Here is a 26710-nt window from a genome sequence, read left to right on the forward strand (position 1 = left end):
CATTAAACCCACACTGATGCCAGTGTGGGATTTAATGTAGTAAGCACCCCAGAGGGCATCTTAGAGATGCCCCCTTACAGCTAACCTACAATCCACGTCTGCTCTGAGGCCGCCCAGGCTGCCACACAGCAGACACGTTGCTGGACCCCTGGGTGGGAGAGCCCCTGCTCTCCCGGGCCTGCAACAATGCACATCCTGGGTGAGGTGAGAAATCTCCTCCCCCAGGATGAGCAAAGGGAAGCTTCAAAGCCATGCCGCCATTTGGAGTTTCCCCAGGCCACTGCAACCCCCCACTCTGGCGGGAAGCTTGGCCGGAAACCCCATACAAGGACAGGGGATGTGCCAGCCTGCCCACCCCACCCCTCAGGTGGGGGAGGCGAGGTGAAACACATCTCCGGGTATTCGCCATCTAGAAGATGGGAGATTCTACCCTATCAGGATTAGGCTACTGCCCCCCTCCCACAGGAGAGAGGCAGGATAGGGGGTGTACCCACCCCAGGACAAGGACCCATTGGTCCCTGGCCTTCACCTACCTATAACGCCCCTAAATCTAGTATTATGGGGCACCCTGAACCTTCCTTCCCCAGATTCCAGATTCAAAAACTACAAGAAGAGCAAGAAGAACAAAGACCTGCCCTGCAGCTGCTAAAAAGAGAAGAAAACACCAAGTGCTTTGGCCCCAGCCCTACCGGCCTGTCGACTCTCGAACCTGCACCAGCGCGGCATCTCTCGTGGCCAGCAACCTCACCAACCCCGGAGGACCGGACTACCTTTTGGCTCTAAGCCCCTGGGACTCCAATGAGTAGAGGCTCTACTCAGAAACCTATTTCTAGCCCCGGCAGCAGCCCGGAACCGCGAACCCAACACAATCTGCACCAGCCAAGCCTGGCCAGTGCCGGAGTGGACAAAGACCCTGAGGACGACCCCACGGCGACTGTGACCCCGAGTCCGGCACCCAAGGACCCCCCTCGACATTCCTGAAGAAGCCTCGGAACAAGGTGCCCCCCCCCCCCCCCCAACCGCGATCAACAGAGGGTAAGATTTCCCGACACCAAAAGGCACCCCTGCACGCGGCGCCCTGTGGCCCCCTGCGCCCAATCCCGGGGTACCCACCTAACCTACAACTACCCAACTTACCTCTCGAAGTGGTGGTGGCACCTGAAGCATCCTCGTCCCCGAGCTTGCAGCCTTTTTCCAAACCGGAACATTCCCATTGATTTCCATTGAGCGCCCGACGGCTCAAAAGCACCCTGCACCCAGCCGCCCGAGTGGCCCTGGCAGTGCAATCTCTACACTAGCCTACTTCCCCACTTGCCCTGAGTGAGTGACCAGGAGCCCAGCTCCCACAGCCGCGTGGCCTGCTAGTCAGCAGCCACCAAACCAGGCCCCCCTATTCCTCATAGGCTAACATTGGGCCTAACTCTCTCTGCACCCGGCTGCCCTAGAGCCGCTGAGGGTGAACTAACTGTGCCTATCTGACCTTGGGAGACCCCTGAGTCTATGCCCAAAACCTCACCTTTGCCAGTCGAGAACTTACCTGAAAACCGCTAACTCTATTTTCTACATAGGGTAACATTGACTGGCTTTTTCTTGAAATTTCGTCTAAGTGTGGACTTTTCAAATCTTCAAATATTCTCTAAAAATCAGCCGAGCGACAAAAACGCAAAAACTCACCTGTTTCAAGTGGGCTCACAGTGCTGGATCTTGGTGCCCAGCACTAGCTCGGAAAAATACTTGCATCTATACTTACCCGTAACCCAATTTTCTCCCATAGGAAACCATTGACTGCTTTTCTGTGAAATTTCTTCTAAGTGTTGATTTCTGCAATCTTGAAATATTCTTTTAAAATCGTACAATTTCTGCAAACGTAAATACTTACCTGTTTTTGATAAAGACCCCAGTCCTGAGTCTAGGTACCCAGTCCTGGATTACTAAAGTAACGATAAAGTACTCTACCTGCAATTTGAATTTCTTGCCATAAAGATCCATTGAATGTTTTCTTTGAAATATTTTCTAAGTGTTAACTTTTGAAATAGCTAAATATTATTTAAAAATCATTACAGTAATTAAGTCGACTTTCACCACTTGATTCTGAATATTGTCCCAGGGCTGGATCTAGGAACCAGACCTGGAATTCCAAAAGTAATCTGAAAAGTAATGTATTACAAATAACCTGAATTTACCATTGAGCTCAATGCATTGTTATGTTTAGGAAATAGGATTGTTTATTGCAACCAACTGTGACTATTTACAAAAATCTATTGCTTATTGCAAAAGTATTTATATTCAACCTCTCATTCTGAGAAAGTATATTTTTATTCCCTTTGTGGTTCTAAAAATAAAACAAGCATATATTTTATATATATAAACCATTGGCCTAGAGTTCAGTTATTGAGTGTGTGAGACCCTTTGCTGACTGAGTGTGTACAACAAGTGCTTTACACTGTCCTCTGGTACTGCCTTACTGCTCGACCAAGCTACCACTTTAGAGAGTAAGGTCATACCTAACTTTAACCTCTATCAGCCCCTGGGGGACTGTGGACTCTGTACACCCTGTACCTATTAGGGAACAGTATATACAGAGCCACTTTCTCACAGTCATGGACATTTTTCTCACACCAGCGATGCTCAAAACGGCTCTGGCAAGGATCCCAAAGAAATACAGGCATCGGAGCAGGATCCTCTTTTCCTCAGGATCCTCCACCAGACTCTGTTATCTCTGCTGCTGCGAAGAAGACTCACGTACTATCCTCTTCCTCAATGGTTCCTCTGGACAAGGAGAACAGAGCTCCGGATTTGTGGGGAAGGAAAGCATGTGGCTCAGCAGTTGCATCCTTGAAAGTATCTAGTGCTGAAGCCCTATTGGGACGTTATGACAGGGCATTATGCGATTCATTAGAGCGTTTCAAGGACAAACTGCCCAAAGAGGATCGCCAGGATTTCGGAGAGATCCTACAAGAGGGAGGGTGCTCTCGTAGCGAATCATATGATCAGTGCGGCGGCAGATGGAGCATCTCTAGCTGCTCAGTTGTACTCACATGGCATCTGTGCCAGAAGATCCTCCAGGTTGCGACTTACGGCCCTGAAACCTGGAGGCCCAGCAACGCATTTTGAGCCTCAGAGTTTCACAGAATTCCCTATTTGGCTCTCCTACAGATGAAGAGATGACTAGTATGAAATCGGAACTGGACACACTTAAGGCTGTGGGCCTGGAAAAGAGGAAGGAATTAAAGCGCTGGGACAGGTCTTATGATTGCAGACCTTTCCAACAGAGGATTTAAACCCCTCAGTGGTCTCGAAGGCAGTATCACCAGACCAAAATGCACTACCCAAGGGTGTTAGCCTTCCTGGGGTAGAGGTGCACCTCGACAACCCTCTTAAACCACTAAGAATGCTACCAAGCAATGATCAATCGCTTCCTCTGTCGCCTTTACCCACTCTGGTGAGAGGAAGTATTGCCTATCATGTTCAAGAGTGGCGCAGCATTACAAAGAATCGATGGGTGCTGAACATACTGCAAAATGGATATGCTCTACGTCTCAGTTTTCCTCTACAATTCACTCCTCCAGTAAAATCCAGCGATCACCAACTATCGCTGTTAAAACCGGAGGTGTCCATAAATCTGCCATAGAAGAAGTTCCTAACTCTCAAAAAGGAAAAGGGGTTTACCCCAGATACTTCCTGGTTCGAAAGAGATGCCAAAAAGTAGGCTTCAGACCCATATTGGATCTTCGTATCCTCAACAAAGCCATTCGAAAGGATACATTTGGTATGCTAGTGCTCCATCAAATATACCCTCATCTCCATCAAGGGGGGCTGGATGTGCTCGATAGACCTACAGGATGCATACTTTCATGTTCCAATTGATTCACAACAACTGAAGTTTCTGCGCTTCATGGTGGGCTCCAAGCACTATCAGTACAAAGTCCTGCCGTTTGGCCTAAAGTCGGCCCCTCGAGTGTTCACCAAGTGCATTGCAGTAGTAACCGCTGCTGTATGTCGCCAAGGTCTGTTTGTCTATCCGTATCTCGTTGATTGGCTCCTAAAATGTTCATCTTTTCAGACTGTGAAAGACCACTATCTAATCTTTCTGAATCTGTTACAGCAGTTAGGCCTTCAGGCCGATCTGGAGAAATCAGTCTATCTACCCTATCAAAGGATACATTACCTAGGTGCTACTCTAGACTCCAGCACAGGAAGAGTGTTTCCTTCGGAGGAGAGACTATTATCAATCAGTCTGAAATGCAATTGTCTACTTCAGGTTCATCAACCCTCAGTTCGGCAGGTTGCATCGCTCCTGGGGTCGATGGCATCTTGCATTTTCCTAGACCCCAGTGCCAGGATGAAAATTGGGCTTCTGCAGCAGGACCTGGAGGACAAATGGGATCAGAAGACGGCTTGAGGGGACAACCGGATTCTACTTTCCCGTTTTGCAAGATCATCCATCCCATGGTGGACTCATCAGAAAATGTTATACTAGGAATGCCCTTCCACCAACCTCCTGCAACACAATCTTCGATCACAGACTTTTCCCTTCAGGGTTGGGGGGCACACATGGGCCCTCTGCAGACTCTGGGCAGGTGGTCGAGCAAGGAACCGGCATATCACATAAATATGCTGGATCTAGGGACAATGTATCTAGCTCTTAAGGCCTTCTACTCTTCCATACAGTCCAAGTCCATATTGGTCCAAACTGACAACATGACCACTACGTACTATCTTAAAAAGCAGGGAGGAACCAGCTCTCGCCCTGTGTCCCTGGAGGTTCAGGCTATCTGGCATTGGATCCTAGCCAGGCAGCTCTCAATCACAGCGGTCCATCTGCCAGAGGAACAAAACTCTCAAGCGGACTCTTAGTCGTCACTTCGACTATCGATAAGACTGGGTTCTGCACAACGAAGTAGTGGCAGACATTTTTCTGCAGTGGGGTCAACCACACATCGATCTCTTTGCGGATAATACAAACAAAAAAATGCCACCTTCGCTCAAGGTTTTACCGACCAGGGTTGATCGACTGGTCAGGGGACTTTGTTTACGCTTTTCCTCTTCTCCCTCTCATCCCGAAGTTCATAACCAAGCTCACACACTCCAGAGTGAGGATGATACTAATAGCACCAGACTGGCCATGGCAGTGGTGGTACCTGGTCCTTCTACATCTCTCGGAGTGTCCACACAGGAGGCTTCCGTGCAGACCGGACCTCTTGTCCAGTATGATTACGTAGGTCTTCCTCAGGACTGCATGAGCATCTAGAAGGCCTTCCACAAGACATTTCTATTCTTTTAAATGGAAAGGGTTCTATTTTTGGTGTGTAAAATGGTTTCCGATCTACCAGAGGGCAAGAGGAGGCAATTAATTTTACCCTATCCCCTGCATTTAGCCAAATCGAGTCTAAAATTTGCTTCCATAAAAGTACACCTGGCTGTCATTATGGCATACAGAAAGTCACCTACTAAACCTTCTTTCTTTCAGCTCCAGGTGGTTAAGGATTTCCTTCAGGGTTTAAAGATTTTCCCCCCCCCCCTGTCTGGCCTCCCTGGAAGCTAAACCTGGTCCTTTTCAAACTCATAGGTCACCCCTTTGAGCCAATACACAAAGCGACCCTTTAGCACCTTACATGGAAATCTGCCTTTCTGGTGGCAATTACTTCTGCTCATAGGGTGAGCGAAATTCAGCCTCTCTGTTCCAAGGAACCGTACACAGTTTTTTACCACAACACAATGGTTCTGAGAACCCACACCTCCTTCCTTCCGAAGGTGGGGTTGGATTTTAATGTTAATCCAACCATTTCACTCCCTACTTTCTTTCCCAATCCCTCTACGCCAGCTGCGAGATCCCTACATTCTTTAGACCTTAGAGTCTTAAAATTGTACCTAGACAAGTCTCAGACTATTATGAAGTCTTATCAATTGTTTGTAAACTATGGTTCCATCAGGACAGGTATCCCAGCCTCCAAGCATTCCATCTCCAGATGGATAGTGTCATGTATCAAGCTGGCTTACCAATTGGCAAATAAACACCTTTTGTCATCTCCCAAGGCTTATTCCACTAGGGTAAAGGCAGCTACCATAGCTTGTCTACCCTATGTACCGATGCTGAGATCTGCAAAGCAGCTACTTGGAAGTCGGAACACACTTTCACGGGGCACTACTGTCTCCACTCTGATACTAGAGCAGATACTCATGTAGGCCAAGCCTCCTTGAGGAATTTATTTCAATGCTAAAGTCATTCGATGTGATTTTCTATATTACTGTCATCTGTGGTTGTCATTTGCCCACAGGAGTAGAGGATGGGCTTGCTATTCGATTCAGTGCTTGTGACTATTGATGAGGATCCCCTGGGAGAGAAGGATAAGTTACATCCTGTAATCCTAGACTCTTCCAGGGGTATCCTCATCAAAGTCATAAGCAACCTACCCACCTCCCCAGGCAAATGATTCAGAATTCTGTCATATCTTTGTTCCCTTACTTCTGGGTCTCCGCAAAGAACTGACCTGTCACCCATGAGCCATGATGGGTAGTTGGGCGTCATGGCTGCCTTACAGGCACAGTGTCAGTTTTGCTTGCAATTGCTTTCATTTTCAATTCTATTAAGCTTTCAATGCAGCCTATGGGCTAACAATGCCTGTATTCTTTGCAGGACATTTTTTCTGCTGTTCATTAAGAGTTTAAGTGCCTCCTTGTCCTCCTGTTCTTTTGTATTTGTTGCAAAAACAAGGGTTCAGAGCATTGGTTGGCCTTGTTTTTTTCTGGGAGGCTGTATTGTCTTGTGAAAAAATATCTATCTATATTCCGGGGACCCCACGCATGGGCCGGAATATTCAGTGCTTTTGACTTTGATACCCCTGGAAGAGAACTAGGATTACTGGTAAGTAACTTATCCTTCTCAGTAGATCAAATACACCGAATATTATAAAAACAGCAAGTAAACATGTTGGGAATAACGAGAATAAAACAAACATTTCTAACATGGTTAAAATGTTATCTAAAACCTAACACCCTAAGGTCTACTTCTATGCGCTGCACTAAGAGCATAGAAGGCAGAGGAACTTGCAGTATAGAGTGTTTTAGGGAGAAGAGACGTAGTGCATACCTTGTTGACAGCAAAGGTCGTCTTTATCAGCTGAGGTGCGTAGAGTGCGCAAACACGCTGCAGTCTTCAACTGGGACTCTGCTTTATTGGCTTCAGGTGAGATGTACCATCTGTGAATTGAACTGGCAGTAGGTAAGATTGTCTGCCTCCTGACAAGTGGTCAATTGGCAGTCCTTATGTACTAAATATGACAAATTCCAATTTCTGGTCTGAAGTTTAGGATTGTCTGACATAAACTATGTGCATCAAGTTGTGTGTCCCAGACTTTTCCTTATAACCATTTAAGGTAAAAGGACATCAATTCAAACTTCATTATTTTGACTATTTGTCTGTATTTGTTCTTATTTAAACTTGACAATGAGAAGAGTAGACTGACCCAGACGAATGTCACATCAAGTGTTATATCTGTGTCATTAGACGAATGGCTTGACCTTTTCATAATTCTTAGAAAGATAAGGTTAGACAACATCTGCATCAAATAGCAGATATAACCAGATTATGCATAAATCTGGACAAATGGTGACTTCCATTTTTAAAGATTTAGACGATGGCGACCTCTATTATACAAGATGGAGTCAGGCCTATATAAAATGTAGTCTTACCTCAGGGACTTTACTTCACTTGGTATTTTAGTTTGAGGTCTCACTATTGGCCTCACTCTGGCCATTGAGGATTCAGTCTCGTAGATACTGTCCGCCAAACTTTTCTGTACCTCACGAAGGATACCAACCTCCAGTGCCACGCGTCAATCTGTGCCTCGAGTGCCGTTTTCCTGTCTGCAATTACCTGCTGTATTTTGGTTATATGCTCCTCCAAGGGGTTCCCTAGTGCTGCCTGATCGCCCACGTCTCCGTGGACTGGGTCTCCCTCGATCCAGTTGTGCCACCATAAGACAGGGTTGCGATTAGATGCAAGACCTCAAACTCCCCCTCGCCAAACACCCATTAGTCGTTTTTCAGGGCAGCTTGTCCTTTGCTGCTTTGTCTTCCTCTGTCTGACCCCTGTCGATATGCCCTTCGGCCTTCTGATTTTATGACTGCATTATTGAGTGGTGTCCCCTCCTTGTGCTTTACCCTTTCACTGCCACTTATGCCCTATCGGTCAAGGCGCTATCGCGGCCTACTGTGCAGTCTGGTTCTGTCGATTCACACCCACCCTCTGGGTCTGGTTGTCGCCCTTACTTGCCACTGCAGTGTTACCGCTGCATCAGGCATATAGTGGTTACCAGCAGTCAGATGGGCCAGATATGCCTCTTTTCGAGGCATATGAGTTGCAGATTGTGCATAGATCGCCATCTGGTGTTGGGCTCGGATGCTTGCACTTTGTTGTTGTCTTGGAAGAGTCTTTTGTATTCACGAGATAGGTGACTCCTCCCTTGGACGATAATGCGCATGGGCATCGACTCCATCCTCAGATTGTTTTTTTCCGCCATCGGGTTCGGATGTAACTTCTGCGCTCCGGTTCGGCACCATATTCTCCAAACCTTTTCGACGTGCAAACTATCCAAAACTCAACGGTATTGTTTTCGATCGCGTGATCTTCGACACTCACCTCAACTACTCTATTCGTCGTCGACCGGGACTGCTGGGCCTATCGACGCCATTCAGGCCTACAGCTCATAGAAAGGACTCCATTTAAAAAATTCCCCCAGTGTGGAGCTAACTTTCCACACAGTGACCACCACAAGGTCTGTAACCTGTCTCTCGCCCGAGCACGACGAGAACAATTGCCAAGCCAGCACCTCTTTTAGATCTAAAAAAACCATCCGTGATTGCCGTGCCCGACGAGACATCATGGCGCAGCGAGCAGCTCCGGTACCGGTGGACATCTTCGATGAAAGCCCAGATGTTCCGGAGGAGGATTCTGAGGACCTGGAAATCGTGTCCGAAGCAGACGACTTACTCAGACGACCACATCACTCCGACGACCACATCACTCCTGGTCAACGAATGAGTACAATTGCCCCTACCCCAATTCCACCCGAAAAAAAGGCGGCTTTGGTCAAGACTCCGCCTGCTGGCCCCAGTCGCGACCAAAAACATGCTTCAGAAGCCCCGCCCCCGGGCCCGGCTCCGAAGATAAGGGACAAGCCTTCCAGTAGCTCGGGACCGAGCAAACCGCATCTCAGTCTTCCGCAGGCACCATCGGCACCGAAGCGGGGAGTGCAGCCTACTCCCAAAAAGACATTGGCACCGAGTACCTCGACACCGAAAGAATAGACATCGGATCCGAAACCCAAACATTTGGAACCGTAAAAGATTTCTGCCTCCACAGCCAAGCTGAAGAGACCCCAAGGACTCGGAGCAGAAATCCAAACCTCGCTCGGACCTGAAGAAATTGGCGCCGAAAGCGGTTCCCAAAGAGGAAGAACTTTTTCAGCCGGATCCTATTGATCTAAAACAAAAAACCTCTCCACATAGACCCCAAAACAGGACATCTGGCAGCTGTTCCACACAAGAAGGAGAAACTGGACACACCAGGCATTCCTGTAGTGCCTGTGAAAAGAAAAGACTGTGCCACTTCACCTATAAGACCCTCTTCTCCTGTTCTTCCTCCTTAGCCTGTCTGTCCTCCACATTCTCCTATACTTCCTCCAAACTCACCACCACCACATGATGATGGTGATGATTTAGGGGATGGGGGAGGCAACAATGACCCTTTCACTGATCCTGATGACACAGATGTACCACAGGACGATTGGGACGATTATGATGACCCAATAGATCTTCCAGCCTTCCCGGATCCCCATGCATATCCAACAAAGCCATCTCCCCCAGATGACAATATTGGCTTTAGGCAGCTTGTTAAAGCAGCTGCTCTCTACCATGGTGTTCAGATGCATTCTGACTCTGCAGACGAGGACTTTCTTCTAGACACATTTGAACAGTCACAAAAGACTGTACAAACCCTGCCAATGTTAAAGGGTGTCATTAAACATGCCCCTGACATATTCAAAGACCCTGTTAGGGCTAGAATTCTCAATCCTAGGATTGACAAAAAATATAAACCCGCTCCCACTGATCCCACCTACATCAAGGGTCAACTGCTTTTAGATTCCTAGTGGTAACTAATGCTAGGAAACGTGCAAATTCTGACCTCTGGTGATGCGCCACCTCCGGATAAAGAATCTAAGTTGTTGGATGCTTCCGGCAAGAGTTTCTTCCCAAGCAGCTAATCACTGGCGGATAGCCAATACACAGGCATTACTTGCTGGGTACGATAGGGCTCACTATGACCAACTGAAAACCCTATTGCAACATTTACCTGATCAATATAAGACCAAGGCAAATGATTTAATTCAAGAGAGCAAATTAATAACCAATGCATCAATCAAGTGTGCCCTTGACGCAGCTGACACCACCTCTAGGTCCATTAGTAATAGCCTGTTACTCAGACGACATGCCTGGCTACGCATCTCTGCCTTCAAACAGGAGGTACAAACAACTATCCTCAATCAGCCGTTCAATCAAGAACAACTTTTTGGACCGGCTGTAGACACCACTCTCAAAAATGAAAAAAGACACAGACCGCTAAATCCATGGGAGCATTACAGTCGCCATCCACCCGTGGTTCCTTTTGTTGCTTCTTCTATAGAGGAGCATCCAAAAACATCGGAGCAGACACCGGCTCTTCTTCCTACAAAAACACCGCACAAACATCCCCCAGCAGAGGATATTTTAGATGACGGATACAGGGGAAATAACAACAAAGGGAGAGGCCGAGGTAACAACAACACTCTCACCTCCCCCCACTAATAAGCAGTGACTTCCCTCCACTCCCTCCAGACCATTCCAGCCCAGTTGGAGGGAGACTATCGCAGTTCCTACCTGTCTGGACTTTCATCACCACAGACAAGTGGGTAAGACAAATTATCCAGTGTGGTTACTGCCTGGAACTTACAGCAACCTCACCCACCATACCACCCAAACAGCGGCTAATGTCCATGGAACATCTCGCGCTCTTAAAACAGGTGGTCTCTCACTGCTTCAAAAGCAGGCAATAGAACTAGTTCCCTTACAGCATCAAGTAACAGGGGTTGACTCGCTGTATTTCCTAAACCCCAAAAAGGACGGGATCCTAAGGCCAATACTCTACCTCAGACCTCTCAATCTCTACATACAGTCAGATCATTTTCACATTATCACTTCAACAGGTCCTCCCACTACTTCAACAAGGCGACTTCCTTGCCACACTAGATCTCAAGGACGCCTACTTCCACATTCCCATGCACCCTGCTCACCGGAAATACCTAAGATTCATTGTGGACGGACAACACTATCAGTTCAAAGTCCTTCCATTCGGGCTGACGACCAACCCAGGGTGTTCACAAAGTGCCTTGCAGTAGTAGCAGCACACTTGAGAAGACAACAAATCCATGTCTTTCCATACCTCGACGATTGGCTGATAAAAGCCAAGTCATTCAACCAGTGTGTTCATCACACTCATCAAACCATCCAGCTACTACACAAATTGGGATTCACAGTAAACTACACCAAGTCACATCTACAGCCCTCCCTCATACATCAGTATTTAGGAGCCACATTAAACACCTCCAGAGTTCTGGCATATCCCAATCCAGCCAGGATAACCAGTATACAATCCATAATCACCAAATTTCAGCCACAGCATTCCCTCCCAGCAAGGGTATTCATGCAACTAATAGGAATGATGGCCTCTTGCATTTTTATCGTACCTCATGCAAGATTTCAGATGCGCCCCTTACAAGAATGCCTAGCACGTCATTGTAACCAGGCTTGAGGACAACTTGCAGATCTGGCGTTGGTGGACAGCCGCACACATCGCTCTATGCAGTGGTGGAACACACAAAACCTTTCCAAAGGGCGGCCGTTCCTAGAGCTGGTTCCATAGATAGTGCTAACAGCAGACTCATCACTCACCGGCTGGGGAGCCCATCTCCTAAACCACACAATTAAAGGCAAGTGGACCACTCAACAAAAAGTGCTCCACATAAATCACCTAGAATTACTGGCAATATTTCTAGCATTAAAATCATTCCAAGTACATCTACATCACAAGACTGTCCTAGTCCGAACAGACAATATGACAGCCATGTATTACATACAAAAACAAGGAGGCACACATTCTTTGCAGCTGTCTCAGCTGGCACAAAGCATATGGAGATGGGCCATTCCACAAAACATATATCTTCTTGCAGAACACCTTCCAGGAGTTTACAATCAGATTGCGGATCTGCTAAGTCGACAGACACAGCACATACACGAATGGGAACTTCATCCTCTTGTTCTTCAACCATTTGTCCAAATGTGGGGTCAACCAGACATAGATCTGTTCGCCACACACGTAAATGCAAAATGCCCAACCTTCGCCGCAAGGTTTCCACACCCCTTGTCCAAATGCAATGCGATATGGATAAACTGGTCAGGCAGATTTGCATACGCTTTTCCGCCACTCCCACTGATTCCCCTGGTAGTACGCAAGCACAGACAACAGTCCCTCTGGATGATCCTGGTAGCTCCCACATGGGCATGGCAACTGTGTTTCACAACACTCCTGGAACTTTCAGTAGTTCCACACCAAAAACTACATCTCTCCCCAACGTTGCGAACACAGAACCATGGAGAGATGAGGCACCCCGATCCAGGTCATCTGAATCTAGCAATCTGGCTTCTGAAGTCCTAGAGTTCAGTTACCTTAACCTTCCACCGGACTGTATGAACATCCTTAAAGAAGCCAGACGCCCTACTACTAGAGCTTGCTATGCAACAGAATGGAAAAGATTCGTCATCTACTGCAATAACAATAAAATCGATCCGCTTTATGCTTCAGTCCAGGACATAATTTGCTACTTGCTACACTTACAAAGGTGTAATCTAGCATATTCATCCTTAAGGTTACATCTAGCTGCACTTGCCGCTTATTTACAAAACAGACAACACTTGTCACTATTTAGAGTACCTGCAATTAAAGCCTTCATGGAGGGCCTTAAAAGGATCATTCCCCCCAGACTGCCACCCTCTCTGGTGTGGAATTTAAACCTTGTTCTTACATGGCTCATGGGACTCCCATTTGAACCTCTACACAAGTGTGAACTGCAGTTCCTCACATGGAAAGTAGCTTTCCTTGTCGCCATTACCTCTCTCAGGAGGGTAAGTTAGATCCAGGCTTTAACCGTACAAGAACCTTTCTTACAAATACATCGTAACAAGGTGGTTCTTAGGACAAATCCAAAATTCCTTCCCAAAGTAATCTCTGCTTTTCATCTTAACCAATCAGTTGAGTTACCGGTGTTTTTCCAAAACCCGGACTCCGTAGCAGAGAGAGCTCTTCACACACTGGACGTCAAAAGATCCCTACTTTATTTCATTGACAGGACTAACCCCTTTAGAAAGACAAGACAACTGTTTGTAGCCTTCGCACCACCTCATAAAGGGAACCCCATCACCAAAGCTAGGATCGCTAGGTGGATAGTTAAATGCATTGAAATATGTTACCAAAAGGCTAAATGCACATTAACAATTCCCCCTAGAGCGCAATCAACACGCAAACTAGGGGCTTCCATGGCATTCTTAGGGAACATTCTCTTAGATGACATCTGTAAAGCAGCAACATGGTCTACACCACACACCTTCACCAAACACTATTGTGTTGACGTGCAGGCTTCTGTAGGCCAAGCTACTCTTAAAACACTTTTTCAAACCACTGCAACAGATACAGGTGACCACTGCTAGGGGAGACACTGCTGTACAGTCAATGCACAGTGTTATGTTATGTTATATTAATTTATTATGCGCACAGCTACTCCAGCCAAGGAGCGTCCCGGCGCAGAGACAAGGAGAAACATAACACAACAGGAAAAAAGACCTAAAATGGACAACTAAAACAAGAATGTTTTAATAGCTCTCCGGAAAGACAGCAGATCATCTAACTGACGGACTTCAACTGGGAGGGTGTTCCAAATTAGTGCAGCTTTCACGCTGAAGGAACGACCCCCCCCCATCCGGCTGAGTCTAAATCTGGGGACCACAGCAAGGGCCTGGCCCTGAGATCGGAGACTGCGGGTGGGGACATAGAAAGAGATACAGTTGGACAAGATTTCAGGGCCTATACCTCTTAAGATTTTAAAGGCCAAACAAAGGACCTTAAAAAGAATACGCTTCCTTGCAGGGAGCGGAGGACATTCGCCACCGGGCAAAATCTGGGTAGGCCAACAATGGCTCTAGCCGCAGCATTTTGAACCCGCTGTAGGCGAGTTAACTCAGCCTGGTTGGCCCCAGCCAGGAGAGAGCTAGCGTAGTCCAGACGAGAGATAATAGTTGCCTGGACTACAAGCTGTCTGGTTGGGGCATCGAAACATTTAAGAACTGGTCTAAGTCCTCTTAACAGACCAAAACAACCGGCTGCAGTTTTTTTGGTATGCCCTACAAAGGTAAGGCCAGCGTCCAACCAGACCCCCAGATTTTTCACCTCCGACACCGAGGTCGGAGTGGGGCCCAGCTCAGAAGGCCACCACTGATCGCCCCATAGCTCTACTCCCTTCCCGACAACCATTACCTCCGTTTTTGTGGCATTAAGCTGGAGACAGTTTCCTGTCAACCAGCTAGCCACCGCCTTCAGTCCAGACTGAAACCTGGGGGCATCTTGTTGTACATCCCCGCTGAGAGTAACCGCCAGCTGAGTGTCATCGGCATAAGAGACCAAAGTTAGGCCCCACTGCCTCGCGACATCAGCCAGCGGTCTCACGTAAAGGTTGAACAACGTGGGGGCTCAGCGAGGACCCTTGCGGAACCCCCATGGCCAGAGGCTGGAAACTGGACGTGAAGGGAGGGATGGCCACACAGAAGGAGCGGTTGTCCAGGAAGGAGCGGAGCCATTGCAGCGCCAAACCACTGATACCAATCTCCTCGAGCCGATGCAGGAGGATGCTGTGAGATAACGTATCGAAGGCGGCACTGAGATCTAACAATATCAGCGCCGCCGTCTGACCAGCATCCAACCTTGCACGCAGATGTTCCACCATCACAAGAAGAGCGGTCTCCGTGCTGTGACAAGCACGGAAGCCATTCTGTGTGGGGTCGAGGGCGTTGGTCCGGGCTAGATGTTCTGACAGGGCCAGATTAACATGGGCCTCTGTCAACTTTGCCAGCCAGGGTAGCAGCGAGATGTAGTGTACAATCTGCAGCTCATATACCTCGAACGGAAAATGCTACTTACCAGTAGGCATCTGTTCTTGGCATGTGTAGAGCTGCAGAGTTGTACACGCCCACCCGCCTCCCGTAACCTGTATCCGTTCCAGTATTATCTTAATGAGATACATTCACATGGACATCTCTTTATTTCTTACTAACTCCATCATTTCCCATCATGGAGAAAAACAATCTGAGGATGGAGTTGATGCCCATGCGCACTATCGTTCAAGGGAGGAGTCACCTATCTCGTGACTACAAAAGACTCTTCCAAGACAAAAACAAGGTGCAAGCATCCGAGCCCAACACCAGATGGCGATCTATGCACAGTGTACAACTCTGCAGCTCTACGTGCCATGAACAGATGCATACTGGTAAGTAGCATTTTCCTTTCTGATTCCTTCTCTTCTGCTGCTCTTGTGACTTGGTGGGAAGGATAATGTGGGGAGGCTGCGTGTCACAGCCCCCAGTGCACCTCAATTTATTCTGGTGTCATTCCCTCTTGTCCAGGCCTGGTTAACTTCCTTTCCTGCAGGAGGTAGATGCTGCACACCTGCTCTCAGTGAGGTATCACTGGCTCGCCAAGGCCTGTGGGGCTCTGATGGTTGACCTGTCCTGCTGCGCTGTTTCCTTCTCTTTTGTGCTGCAGTTATTCTAGTCTGTTCCACTTCCCAGACTGTTTAGCCTCTGCCTGCTCCTGACTCTGCATCATTTGACTCCTACTCAGTCTGCTCCTCTGCTTGCTGCGGCGTCTGTTTGCCTTTTCACCATCTTCGTCGCTCTCTACAGCAGGCACCACCTACCGGCCCCTTCTCAATTTCGGCTTGATGAACAGGGCAGAGATCTCAATTCAAAATCTAAATGAATGGCTGCAGGAAGCTTTTGTCATCCTGATACCACTCTAAACCACACAACAGAACAAAAGAAAAAAGGCGCCTTGTAGAAACTTTAGAAATAAAAGGCATAAAACAACTAATTAGCTGCAACTAACCTGGCTCAAAACAAAAGCCAAACAAGACAAACTTCACCTACAGAATATAAACAGATTATACAAGTCGGCTATCACAAATCTAAGAAAAGGTACTATTCAGACAGAATTCAAAATGCTAAATGTGCAAATAAAGAATTCTATGAAATACTCAATGAATTTCGCAAACCAAATTGCCTAGAAGGAACTCATCCTGTTACTCAAGATTTCACAGACAAACTGGCAAACCATTACATGGACAAAGCAGACACATTGGACTCAGACTTAAAACAGAAACAAAGCACCAGCTCTAACCCTTGTACAAAACAACAAGCCAAGAATACTCTAACCCAGCCTCCCCGTTCCTTCCAACACATCTCACACAATTAATTTATGGACCTGGTCAAAGCAAGCAGGACTGCCGGCAGCCCTTCTGACCTGTCCACCACAAACTTTCAAAACAACCTCTGCTGCCACTCCAGTAAGAAGACTCCAACGATTCCTTAACTACCGGAATATTTCCAGAAGAACTCAAAAAGTCACACATACGCCCTTTACTGAAGAAAATAAACTTGGACCCGCTGAACCCTGATAACTACAGACCTATTACAAATGGACCTTTCCTGGGCAAACTGATAGAAAGAGCAGTGTTCGCCCAGATGTCACAATTCATTGAAGAGAGTGACCTACTTTCAGACTTCCAAACAGGATTCCGTCCGGGAAGAGGCACTGAATCTGCCCTCCTTGCCATCTGGGATGACCTGAAGAATACAGTACACCGCAACGGGGTTGCTGCGCTACTCCTCTTGGACCTCTTGGCTGCCTTTGACACGGTTGACCATGACACTCTGAAACAAAGACGCTATGAAGCCGGCATAGAGGGAACTGCTCTAGACTGGATTGCGTCCTACCTTCGAAACTGAAGTGGATCAGTGGATGACTTGGAGCCATCTCAAATTGAATGCTTCCAAAACGGAAACACTCACGTGTGGCGATTGGAAACTTTATGACAAGCTTGCCGTCTGGTCCGATGAACTGGAATCACCGCCTAAAGTATTGAAGGAAGTAAGAAACCTCGTAATGACAATGGACTCCAAGCTATCGATAAATTCCCAAGTGGACAAACTAGCAAGATCAAGCTTTGTCGCTATAAAAACGCTGCAAAAATTTTTCCCTCTTTTTGGATTTCCACACTAGGTCCAAGCTACCATCTCCCTTGTTCTGTCCAAACTCGATTAAGCAAATAGCCTCTACCGCGGATCACCTTTAACAACCATGAGAAAACTACAACTGATTCAGAACTCGGATGCCAGACTACTCTTGCATATCAAACTGCGAGACCACTTCTCACCTGCCTTGAAAGCCCTGCATTGGTTACCGGTTGCTAGAAGATCCAAGTTCAGGCTACTTTGTATCACCCACAAAGCAATACATGGAATGGGACCGCCCTTCATCAGGAATAGCATCACCAAACTCATTCAACAAAGGAACCTCCGGCCTAAAGGGGCATCTCACCTCAAAATCCCACGATGCAACCAAAAACCATGGGTGGCACATCCTTCTCTGTTCAAGCAGGTAAACTATGGAACTCTTTACCCCCTCAACATAAGATCCACCAAAAACCACCTTCTCTTCAGAAAACTACTCAAGAATTGGCTCTTCCCCACATAAGCACCATACGCAAACTGCTTATATACAGAGGGATAGGCTGTAAAATTCTTTTATTTTCACTATAGATATGTACCTATCTTTGTGTTTTGCTTTGCATAAACATATAGAATAATGTTGTTAAAAATAAAAAAATAAATGGAAAAAAAATCATCTTTGGTCTACATGTACTTGCTTACTCTGTGAATCTATGAACCTTTCATGTACTTTGATCTGTGTCTGTTACTTTTCTCCTGAAAAAGCATACCCATTGCACTATCCTATTATCCTGTACCTCTATCAATATCTTTAATCTACATGTACTTACCACCTTTATGCATCTATATACTTTCAATCTACTTATGGGTCTATATATTTATAATTTTCTTCTAATTTAGCACTACCCTATTTCTCAGCCTATACTTCTGTGAATATTTCTTCTAGCACAACTTTCTGACCCATCTCAAACTTTTCTACTACTCTTTCCTATGCGCACTACCCTATCCCTCACCCTAGACATCTATCAATATATCCTCTACATCCACTCTTTTATCCCTAACCCCATACCACTACTATGATCCCCAAATTACCCCTTTCTAGACTTGCTCCTACTCTACCCCTCCTTGCATCATCTGACACCTCTTTTACTATACCGATCCCCCAAAACAAACCTTTCTAAACTCTTCCCTCTGACTCTTCCCCTACAAAACCCCTTTTTACTCGTCCAAAAGCCTCCTCCTCCCGCTGTGACCTCAAAAAATAAATAATCCAAATCCTTCACTCTTCTATCCCTCCACTATCCTTTTCAATCAAATATAACCGACTAACATGTTCACTTCTCAAATTCCATATTCCACTATACTAATTCACCACTAATCCTTTATGGGTTCCAGAGTAGCATGCTATTCGCCAATAAAGCATTTCAACACCCCATCAGGGTCACAAGCGCTAAATAAATGCCACCCTTCTCAATCCAAATAACTGAATAACATATCCACCACTCAAATTACTTTCATGTTTCACCACACTAATTCAACACTAATCCTTATGGGTTCCAGAGTAGTGTGCTACTCGCCCAAAAAGCGCTTCAAAACGCCATCAGGGGTAGCAAGCGCTATATAAGTACAAACCTCTTTCCCTCTTCTATCCCGCCACCTACCCTTCTCTATCCAAATAACTGAATAACATATCCAGCACTAAAATTACTTCATATTTCACTATACTAATTTTCAACACTAATCCTTTATGGATTCAGGAGTAGCGTACTAATTGCCAGAAAAGCGCATCAACACCCATGAGGGGTAACAGGTGCTATATGAATACAAACCTTTCTTTCCCTTCTATCCCTCCGCTATCCTTCTCACTCCAAATAACTGACTAATATCCACCACTCAAATTACTTTTATATTTCACCATACTAATTCACCGCTAATCCTTTATGGGTTTATGGAGTAGCGTGCTACTCGGCAATAAAAAATAAAAAAGCGCTTCTACACCCCATCAGCGGTAACGAGCGCTATATAAATAAGAACCTTTTTTCCTCTTCTATCCTTCTGCTATCATTCCAAATCCAAATAACTGACTAACCTATCCACCACTTAAAATTACTTGCATGTTTCACTGTACTAATTCAGCACTAATCCTCTGAGTAGTAAGCGCTATATAAATGCAATTACAATATTATACAATGCATAGCATGATCTTAAGAGCCTGGTTCCTGAGGACATAGAGTTTGGAAACGTGGATCTTCCAAAGCCATCTATGGACATCCTAAAGAAAGCTAGAGCTAGATCGCCAAGTACAAGAAAATGCTACACAACAAAGTATCAGGGGTATGTCCTATGGTGCAGGGTAAAGGAACTGTTCCTCAAAAGAACAGAGGACACTACAGTCATCCGGTACCTAACTTATCTCCTAGATAACAGTTTAACTTATGCTTCACTGAAAGTAAACTTCATAGCTACAGTTGCCTACACAAGATGACACATAGGTAGAAGATTTTTCACAACGCCAGTTATTAAAAAGATTTCTAGAATGAGCAAAAAGAAAAACTCCAGCCAGATCGAGACCCACACCAATCTCGAACCTCTACATGGTATTAACACAACTGAGGGAACCCTCTGAACTGCTCTTCAAGGCAGAACTACAGTCCCCAACCCTAGAGACTGCCTTCCTAATTGCAGTTCCTGACCCTAGAGACTGCCTTCCTAATTGCGATCACATTTCTGTGCAGGTTAAGTGAGCATCCGGCGCTGACCAACCGGAATCCTATCTACAAATACACCAGGACATTGTAGTCAAGCAGACCAACCCACGCTTCCTCCCAACAGTCTTATCACAGTCCCACATGGACCAAACAATTGAGCTCCCAGGCTTGTTCCAGCAACCAAAAACGCAAGCCGAATGAGCTTTACATACACTAGACGTATGCAGGGTCATGATGTACTATCTAGACAGGACAAGGGAGGTCAGAAACAGACGCCAATTCTTTGTATTATTTGCAAGTTCGAACAAAGGCTCACCAGTGATGAAGTGCACCATCGCAAGGTGGATATTACAAACGATCCAATTGTGCCACCATAAGACAGGGATGAGATGAGACGTAAGACCCAGAGCACATCTCACATGGAGAAAAGAAGCCACCCAAGTGAAGTGTAGTGCGACAGTGAAGGAACATAAAAGGAAGCCAATAAAGACAAGGGGAGTCATCAAGGGCAAAAAAGAATCTGAATTTGGTGAACATGCACAGTGGCTTCTGCTGCGAAGGCACACATCACTCGGGAATGGACATAACACCAAATGACTACAGACAACCGCCAGCAAAAAAAACAAGCATTTGCAATGCAATAGGTCTTGCATTATTAAAGTTCGAGCTATTGGCATTGCTAAATAATGCCAATGGTTCTCTTTCCAACAATACCAAACACAACAAATATAAAACCGCCAGACCACTGAATCCAGTTATGGAGGGGGCCATCATAGAACTGGAAAGAGCGCTCAGACCCTAAAAGCCCCTCGGCGCTACAGAAGGAGTGGGACTGTGCCATACACATGCACTAAACACTATGTAATCTTATGTCTTGGGTGCGCCAAAGGTAAGCCCGTCTGCGCCCGTCCGTGCCTGGCCCGCGCCCAGCGCCCGGACCCCTGGCTCCCGAGGACCCCAGCCCACCCGCCAGACGTACGACGCCGCCACCCTCAGCGCACTCAACACCGGCCGACCCCCGGGAGGCCACCAAGCCACCCCGAGACACACCCACGGACCCTTCAGCTGCCACGCCTGCAAGTTCACCTGCATCCGGACCTGCCTCACACCAGCACCCGCCAAGTCGAACACCAGCAGCACCCTCCTCAAGTGCATCCTGCTTAACACCCGCTCCGTCCACAGACACGCCATCGAACTCTGGAACCTCCTCGACTCCACAGCTCCAGACGTTGCCTTCCTCACGGAGACCTGGATGAACGCCTCTTCTGCTCCAGACATCGCCATCGCCATCGGGCTACAAGATCACCCGGAGGGATCGCACCGCCAACCAGATGGGAGGAGGCATCGCCATCATCCACAGGAACACCATCTGTCTCACGACCAGCACCGACAACACCCTGACCACCGCCGAACACCTGCATTTCCAGATCCACACCGACCCGAAGACCACCCTCAGAGGCACCCTGATCTACCGACCTCCGGGACCACGCACCCAATTCAGCGAGGACATCGCCGAATTCATCAGCCCGCACGCCCTCCCCTCCGCTGACCACATCCTCCTGGGGGACCTCAACTTCCACCTGGAGAACAACAACGACCGCAACACCAGCACCCTGCTCGACAACCTCGCCAATCTTGGACTCAAGCAGCTGGTGTCCACCCCCACCCACCTCGCCGGACACACACTCGACGCAGTCTTCTCATCCAGCACAGACATCAACTTCAGCCACGCCACAGAGCTTCAATGGACGGACCACAGCTGCGTCCACTTCACCTTCAATAGAACGACGACCCACCACCACCAGCAACAGGCTGCCCGCAGAAGCTGGAACAAGATCACAGTAGACCAGCTAGCCACCTCCCTGAGCCAGCACCCTCCTGCCAGCTCAGCGAACCCCAGCCAGGCCGCCGACAACCTCACGAAGTGGATCAGCAACTACGCGGACGAACTCGCCCCGCTGAGGACCCCGCCCAGCAGACCCGGCAGCAAGAAAGCCCCATGGTTCACCGACGAACTCAAGAGCTCCAAGAAGAACTGCCGAGCCCTCGAGAAAGTCTGGAGAAGGGAACCAACACCGGACAACAGGACCACCTTCAAGCATGCCACCCGGTAAGCACCATCAGATGATCCGCGCCGCCAAGAGAACTGCATTCAAGGACCGGCTGGACAACAACGCACACAACTGCAAGGAACTCTTCAACATCGTGAAAGAGCTTTCCAACCCCAGCGCAGGAAGCAACGACATCACCCCATCGCAAGACCTCTGCAACTCCCTCGCCTCATACTTCCACAACAAGATCACGGACATACACAACAGCTTCACCAACCAACCAACGCACACCACGACCGAACAACCACCCCCCACCTCCACCCTCCACGCCTGGACTCCAATCAGCACCGAAGACACCATCCGCACGATGAACTCCATCCACTCCGGATCGCCGACCGACCCCTGCCCTCACCACGTCTTCAACAAGGCCGACGCTGTCATCGCACCCCACCTGCGAGACATCATCAACACATCCTTCGACACCGCCACCTTCCCTGAGAGCTGGAAGCACGCCGAACTCAGCGCTCTACTCAAGAAACCCACAGCGGACCCCACCGAAGTCAAGAATTACCGCCCCATCTCGCTCCTCCCGTTTCCAGCCAAAGTCATCGAGAAGACCGTCAACAAGCAGCTGGCCGCCTTCCTTGAGACAAATGGACCCCTCGACCCCTCACAGTCTGGCTTCCGAGCCAACCACAGCACCGAGACCGCCCTCATCGCCGCCACCGATGACATCCGAGCCCTGATGGACAACGGAGAAACAGCGGCCCTCATCCTCCTAGACCTCTCCGCGGCATTCGACACGGTCTGCCACCGCACCCTAGTACAGCGCCTCAGCAACGTCGGAATCCAGGAGAAGGCACTGGAATGGATCGTCTCCTTCCTCGACGGAAGAACACAGAGAGTCCGCCTACCTCCGTACAAGTCAGAGGCCACCGAAGTCATCTGTGGCGTCCCGCAAGGATCCTCGCTGAGCCCCACCCTCTTCAACGTCTACATGAGCCCCCTCGCGGCCATCGCACGCCAACACAACCTCAGCATAATCTCCTACGCCGACGACACCCAGCTGATCCTCTCCCTGACCAACGACCCCGCCGCCGCCAGAGCCAACCTGCACGAAGGGATGAAAGAGGTAGCAGAGTGGATGACGACCAGCCGCCTGAAACTGAACTCAGACAAGACGGAGGTCCTCATCCTGGGCTCTTCACCATCCGCCTGGGACGACTCCTGGTGGCCTCCCGCCCTGGGCACCGCACCCAAACCGACAGACCACGCACGCAACCTAGGCTTCATCCTGGACTCCTCCCTCTCCATGACCAGGCAAGTCAACAACGTCTCCTCGGCGTGCTTCAACATCCTACGCATGCTACGGAAGATCTTCTGGTGGATCCCCACCGAGACCAGGAAGACCGTCACCCAGGCCCTCGTCACTAGTCGACTGGACTACGGCAACGCCCTCTACGCCGGTACCACCGCCAAGCTCCAGAAGAGACTCCAGCGGATCCAGAACGCCTCAGCCAGACTCATCCTTGACATCCCACGAACCAGCCACATCTCCGGACATCTGAGAGACCTACACTGGCTCCCCGTCAACAAAAGAATCACCTTCCGCCTCCTCACCCACGCACACAAAGCCCTACACGACCAAGGCCCGAGCTACCTCAACAACCGAATCAACTTCTACGCTCCCAAACGCCACCTCCGATCAGCCAACCACGCCCTCGCCGCCGTCCCCCGCATACGAAGAGCGACCACAGGAGGAAGGTCCTTCTCCTACCTGGCCGCCAAGACCTGGAACTCCCTCCCGACCAACCTGCGCCTGACCCAAGACCACCTCTCCTTCAGGAAGAAGCTGAAGACCTGGCTGTTCGAGCAGTAGCGGCACCCCCCTCCCCCCAGCGCCTTGAGACCCTACGGGTAAGTAGTGCGCTCTATAAATGTCTTTGATTGATTGATGTAAGGCCCCCAAGCCTACACTAGCCATAATATGCAGAATAACCCCACTGGCCACCATTTTCCATGACGCGGCGCAAATCATTTTCAAATTGTAAAGCGCTGCTGCGCAGGTAAAGTGGAACAATTCTGCGCTTTATAAGGGAACACCTTCGCTCCGTCACTCTAGCTGCTCAGCACACCTAGCTGAACACCGCAGGGCGCAGTGGTCAGATTGCCCAAACACTGCCATTGCACAATAGATGTTATGTCGACTGAAAGGACCCGTGGAAGCGCCCTCCCGAAGTGTAATAGAGTCAGAGAGAACTCTAATCCGCCTTTGGTTAATCCAGACATCTGAGCCTACTGCATTCTAGTACATCTCCAAGCGCGCATGCGCAATCGCCTGGTTTCTTTGCAGCTTTCATGATGCGCAGCAAGCATGCAGCAGCGCGCTCAGAGCTCCCAAAAGTCAACAATATGCCTGGCAGCCAAAATGACCCTTTCCACCTGATTCATTAACAGACAAAAACTGCCACTGGCTGTCAGTCAAACCCCAAATTGGTATTAATGTTCTATGCCTAACTGAACAACGTCCCACAGGTTGCACTCAAGGCACCCTTTAGAATGGTCAAAACTTGAGAGACGCGCGTGCTTTCCATTCTCTCCACGGCCTCTCTCTGGCACATGCTTTAGAATCTGGCTAACAGCCAATGGGCGAGGGGTTCTCAATGGCACACTGGTGAAAAGAAGTACATTACGAACCTGAGGCCGCAAAACACACCTGTCCTAAATATGGGACTAGCCAGGTATCTATAGAGTGCTGTGTAGCTGACAGTTGCCCGGTGCTGATCGACCCTAATTTCGGCAGCTATTGGACCCGGACCACACAACGTGGCTGAATGCTGAAGCCAGGACAAGAAACCGGATATTCGCCACTAGTAATTGCACCACACCTCTATCCATGCCACAATGATCTAGCCCCGCCCACTGCAAGAATGCCCGCCCCCCCCCCCGCTGATGTTTCAATTCTAAAATACAGCAGCAGCCATGGTTCAGTGGTCCCCTCAGGGCCCCGGTGCCGCTGCACGTGCTGCACTCTGTCAATGTGTCATGGCCTGGGCCCATGTGCAGGGAAGTTAATAACCCACTTGGTCGCGGTTTCAACTGTGAAACACAGCAATAATGCGGAAACAGTGGCACTCAGGCCTCTTGGACTTGACGTCACTGCACCTGCTGCGCCAATGGAGGAAACTCCCCTGTGGCAGTCAAAGCACATAGGAGTCTTTTAAATTCGACATTCATAAGAATTCAAATAAGCTGGTCACCGGCTCTGACTTTACAAATCTATTGAAGAGTTGGGTGACATCTAATGATCCCTTGTGGGTGCAGCTGTATTCATGCAACTGCGATCTAGGTCATCGATAGCTAATGATTTTAGAAGTTAAAGAGCGCTAAGGTGGGAAAAGACTGTGTTGGCGCTACATAAAAACACAATAAACATTTACAACATGCGCAGAGGTGATCACATGCCCACCAGACTACAACAAGCAAAATAGAAAGCAGCTCCACGTTCAGGCCGGGGAGGAGACCTGGGAGGGCGAGGGCTGCCTGCGCATGCGCGGTACCCGTCACTTTCGCGTGCCCAGTGGCGGCGCGTGCAGCCGGTGCAGACAGCGCCTGTCCCCTTCCAGGGCTCCCGTGGTGAAGAGGGATCCCCGGCGCCAGAGAGGAAGTGCGGGAGCTGAAGTCCCGGGTCCCAGGAGGGGGCCCGGACGAAGAGCGGCAGATAGCTATGCGGGGCTCCCATGCCTAAGGAGAGAGCCCCGCGTCGTGCTGGCAGTAGTGGAGCTGGAGTGATCCGGAAGTGCTGCAGCCAGCCGCCGTTCAGGAGGATTCCCCCCACAGACTGGGTGAGTGGGGGATTCTCCATTTCTCCAGTGGTTGTGCCTTTGAAGGCACAGGCTCAATGTTGGTTTCCTTGCGGACCCGCCGTTGCGGGCTGCTCCAACGAAAGGGCGAGTTTAAAAAAAGAAAAAAAAACGTAAGTGAAACTGCATGCTGGCTTGCGAGGGAAGGGGGACAGGAGATGTGCACGCCGCGTGGCAGTAAGCGCGTACACAAGCTCCAATCCGCCAGAAGCCTGCGCGTGCCCATCTCCTTTCCCACTTCCGAGGCAAGTCAGCAACAATAGATCTCGCAGGCGACAGCAGCGCTTCGCGCTGCGTTCGCCAGGCGAGACCTAAAAAAAGGAAAAAGGGAGATCTAACTAGTATTTCATGCCCAACCACTAGCTGGTGGAATAATGCACAGCATCTGTATTCAGAAAATTCTTCAAGCTACGAAAGTACTCCTACTAGTAAGTAACCATTTCAGTTAGGTACTTGAGTTCCTTGGGAGTGGATATAAAAATCTGGGGCAGAATCGTGGCCCAGACGCTTTCCTTTTTTTCATAGCTTTCATTTTTTGCTCGAGTTTTTCCTCTGTTACTGGGGCATATAAGTTTGCAAAGTTAAGTAAAAAAAAAAAAAAGTTCTTACTTTCCCCAATACTTTACCATGTGGGGGTCTAGCCAGTGGTAAAATATATGGAAAACGTAAAGTTTATAAACCATAAAAAAGTTAGTAAAATATTTGTATGTTAAATATTAAT

The 26710-nt window shown here is 48.4% G+C and overlaps 1 protein-coding gene across 8 annotated transcripts in view; it reads left to right on the top strand.

The window, feature by feature from the left end:
* GGNBP2 (gametogenetin binding protein 2) overlaps window positions 1-26710 on the top strand; it is a 407447-nt gene that overhangs the window by 342885 nt on the left and 37852 nt on the right. The gene's annotated exons all lie outside the window — the stretch shown is intronic.

This window comes from Triturus cristatus, chromosome 3_2 (genome assembly GCF_964204655.1).
Source record: "Triturus cristatus chromosome 3_2, aTriCri1.1, whole genome shotgun sequence".
NCBI lineage: Eukaryota > Metazoa > Chordata > Amphibia > Caudata > Salamandridae > Triturus > Triturus cristatus.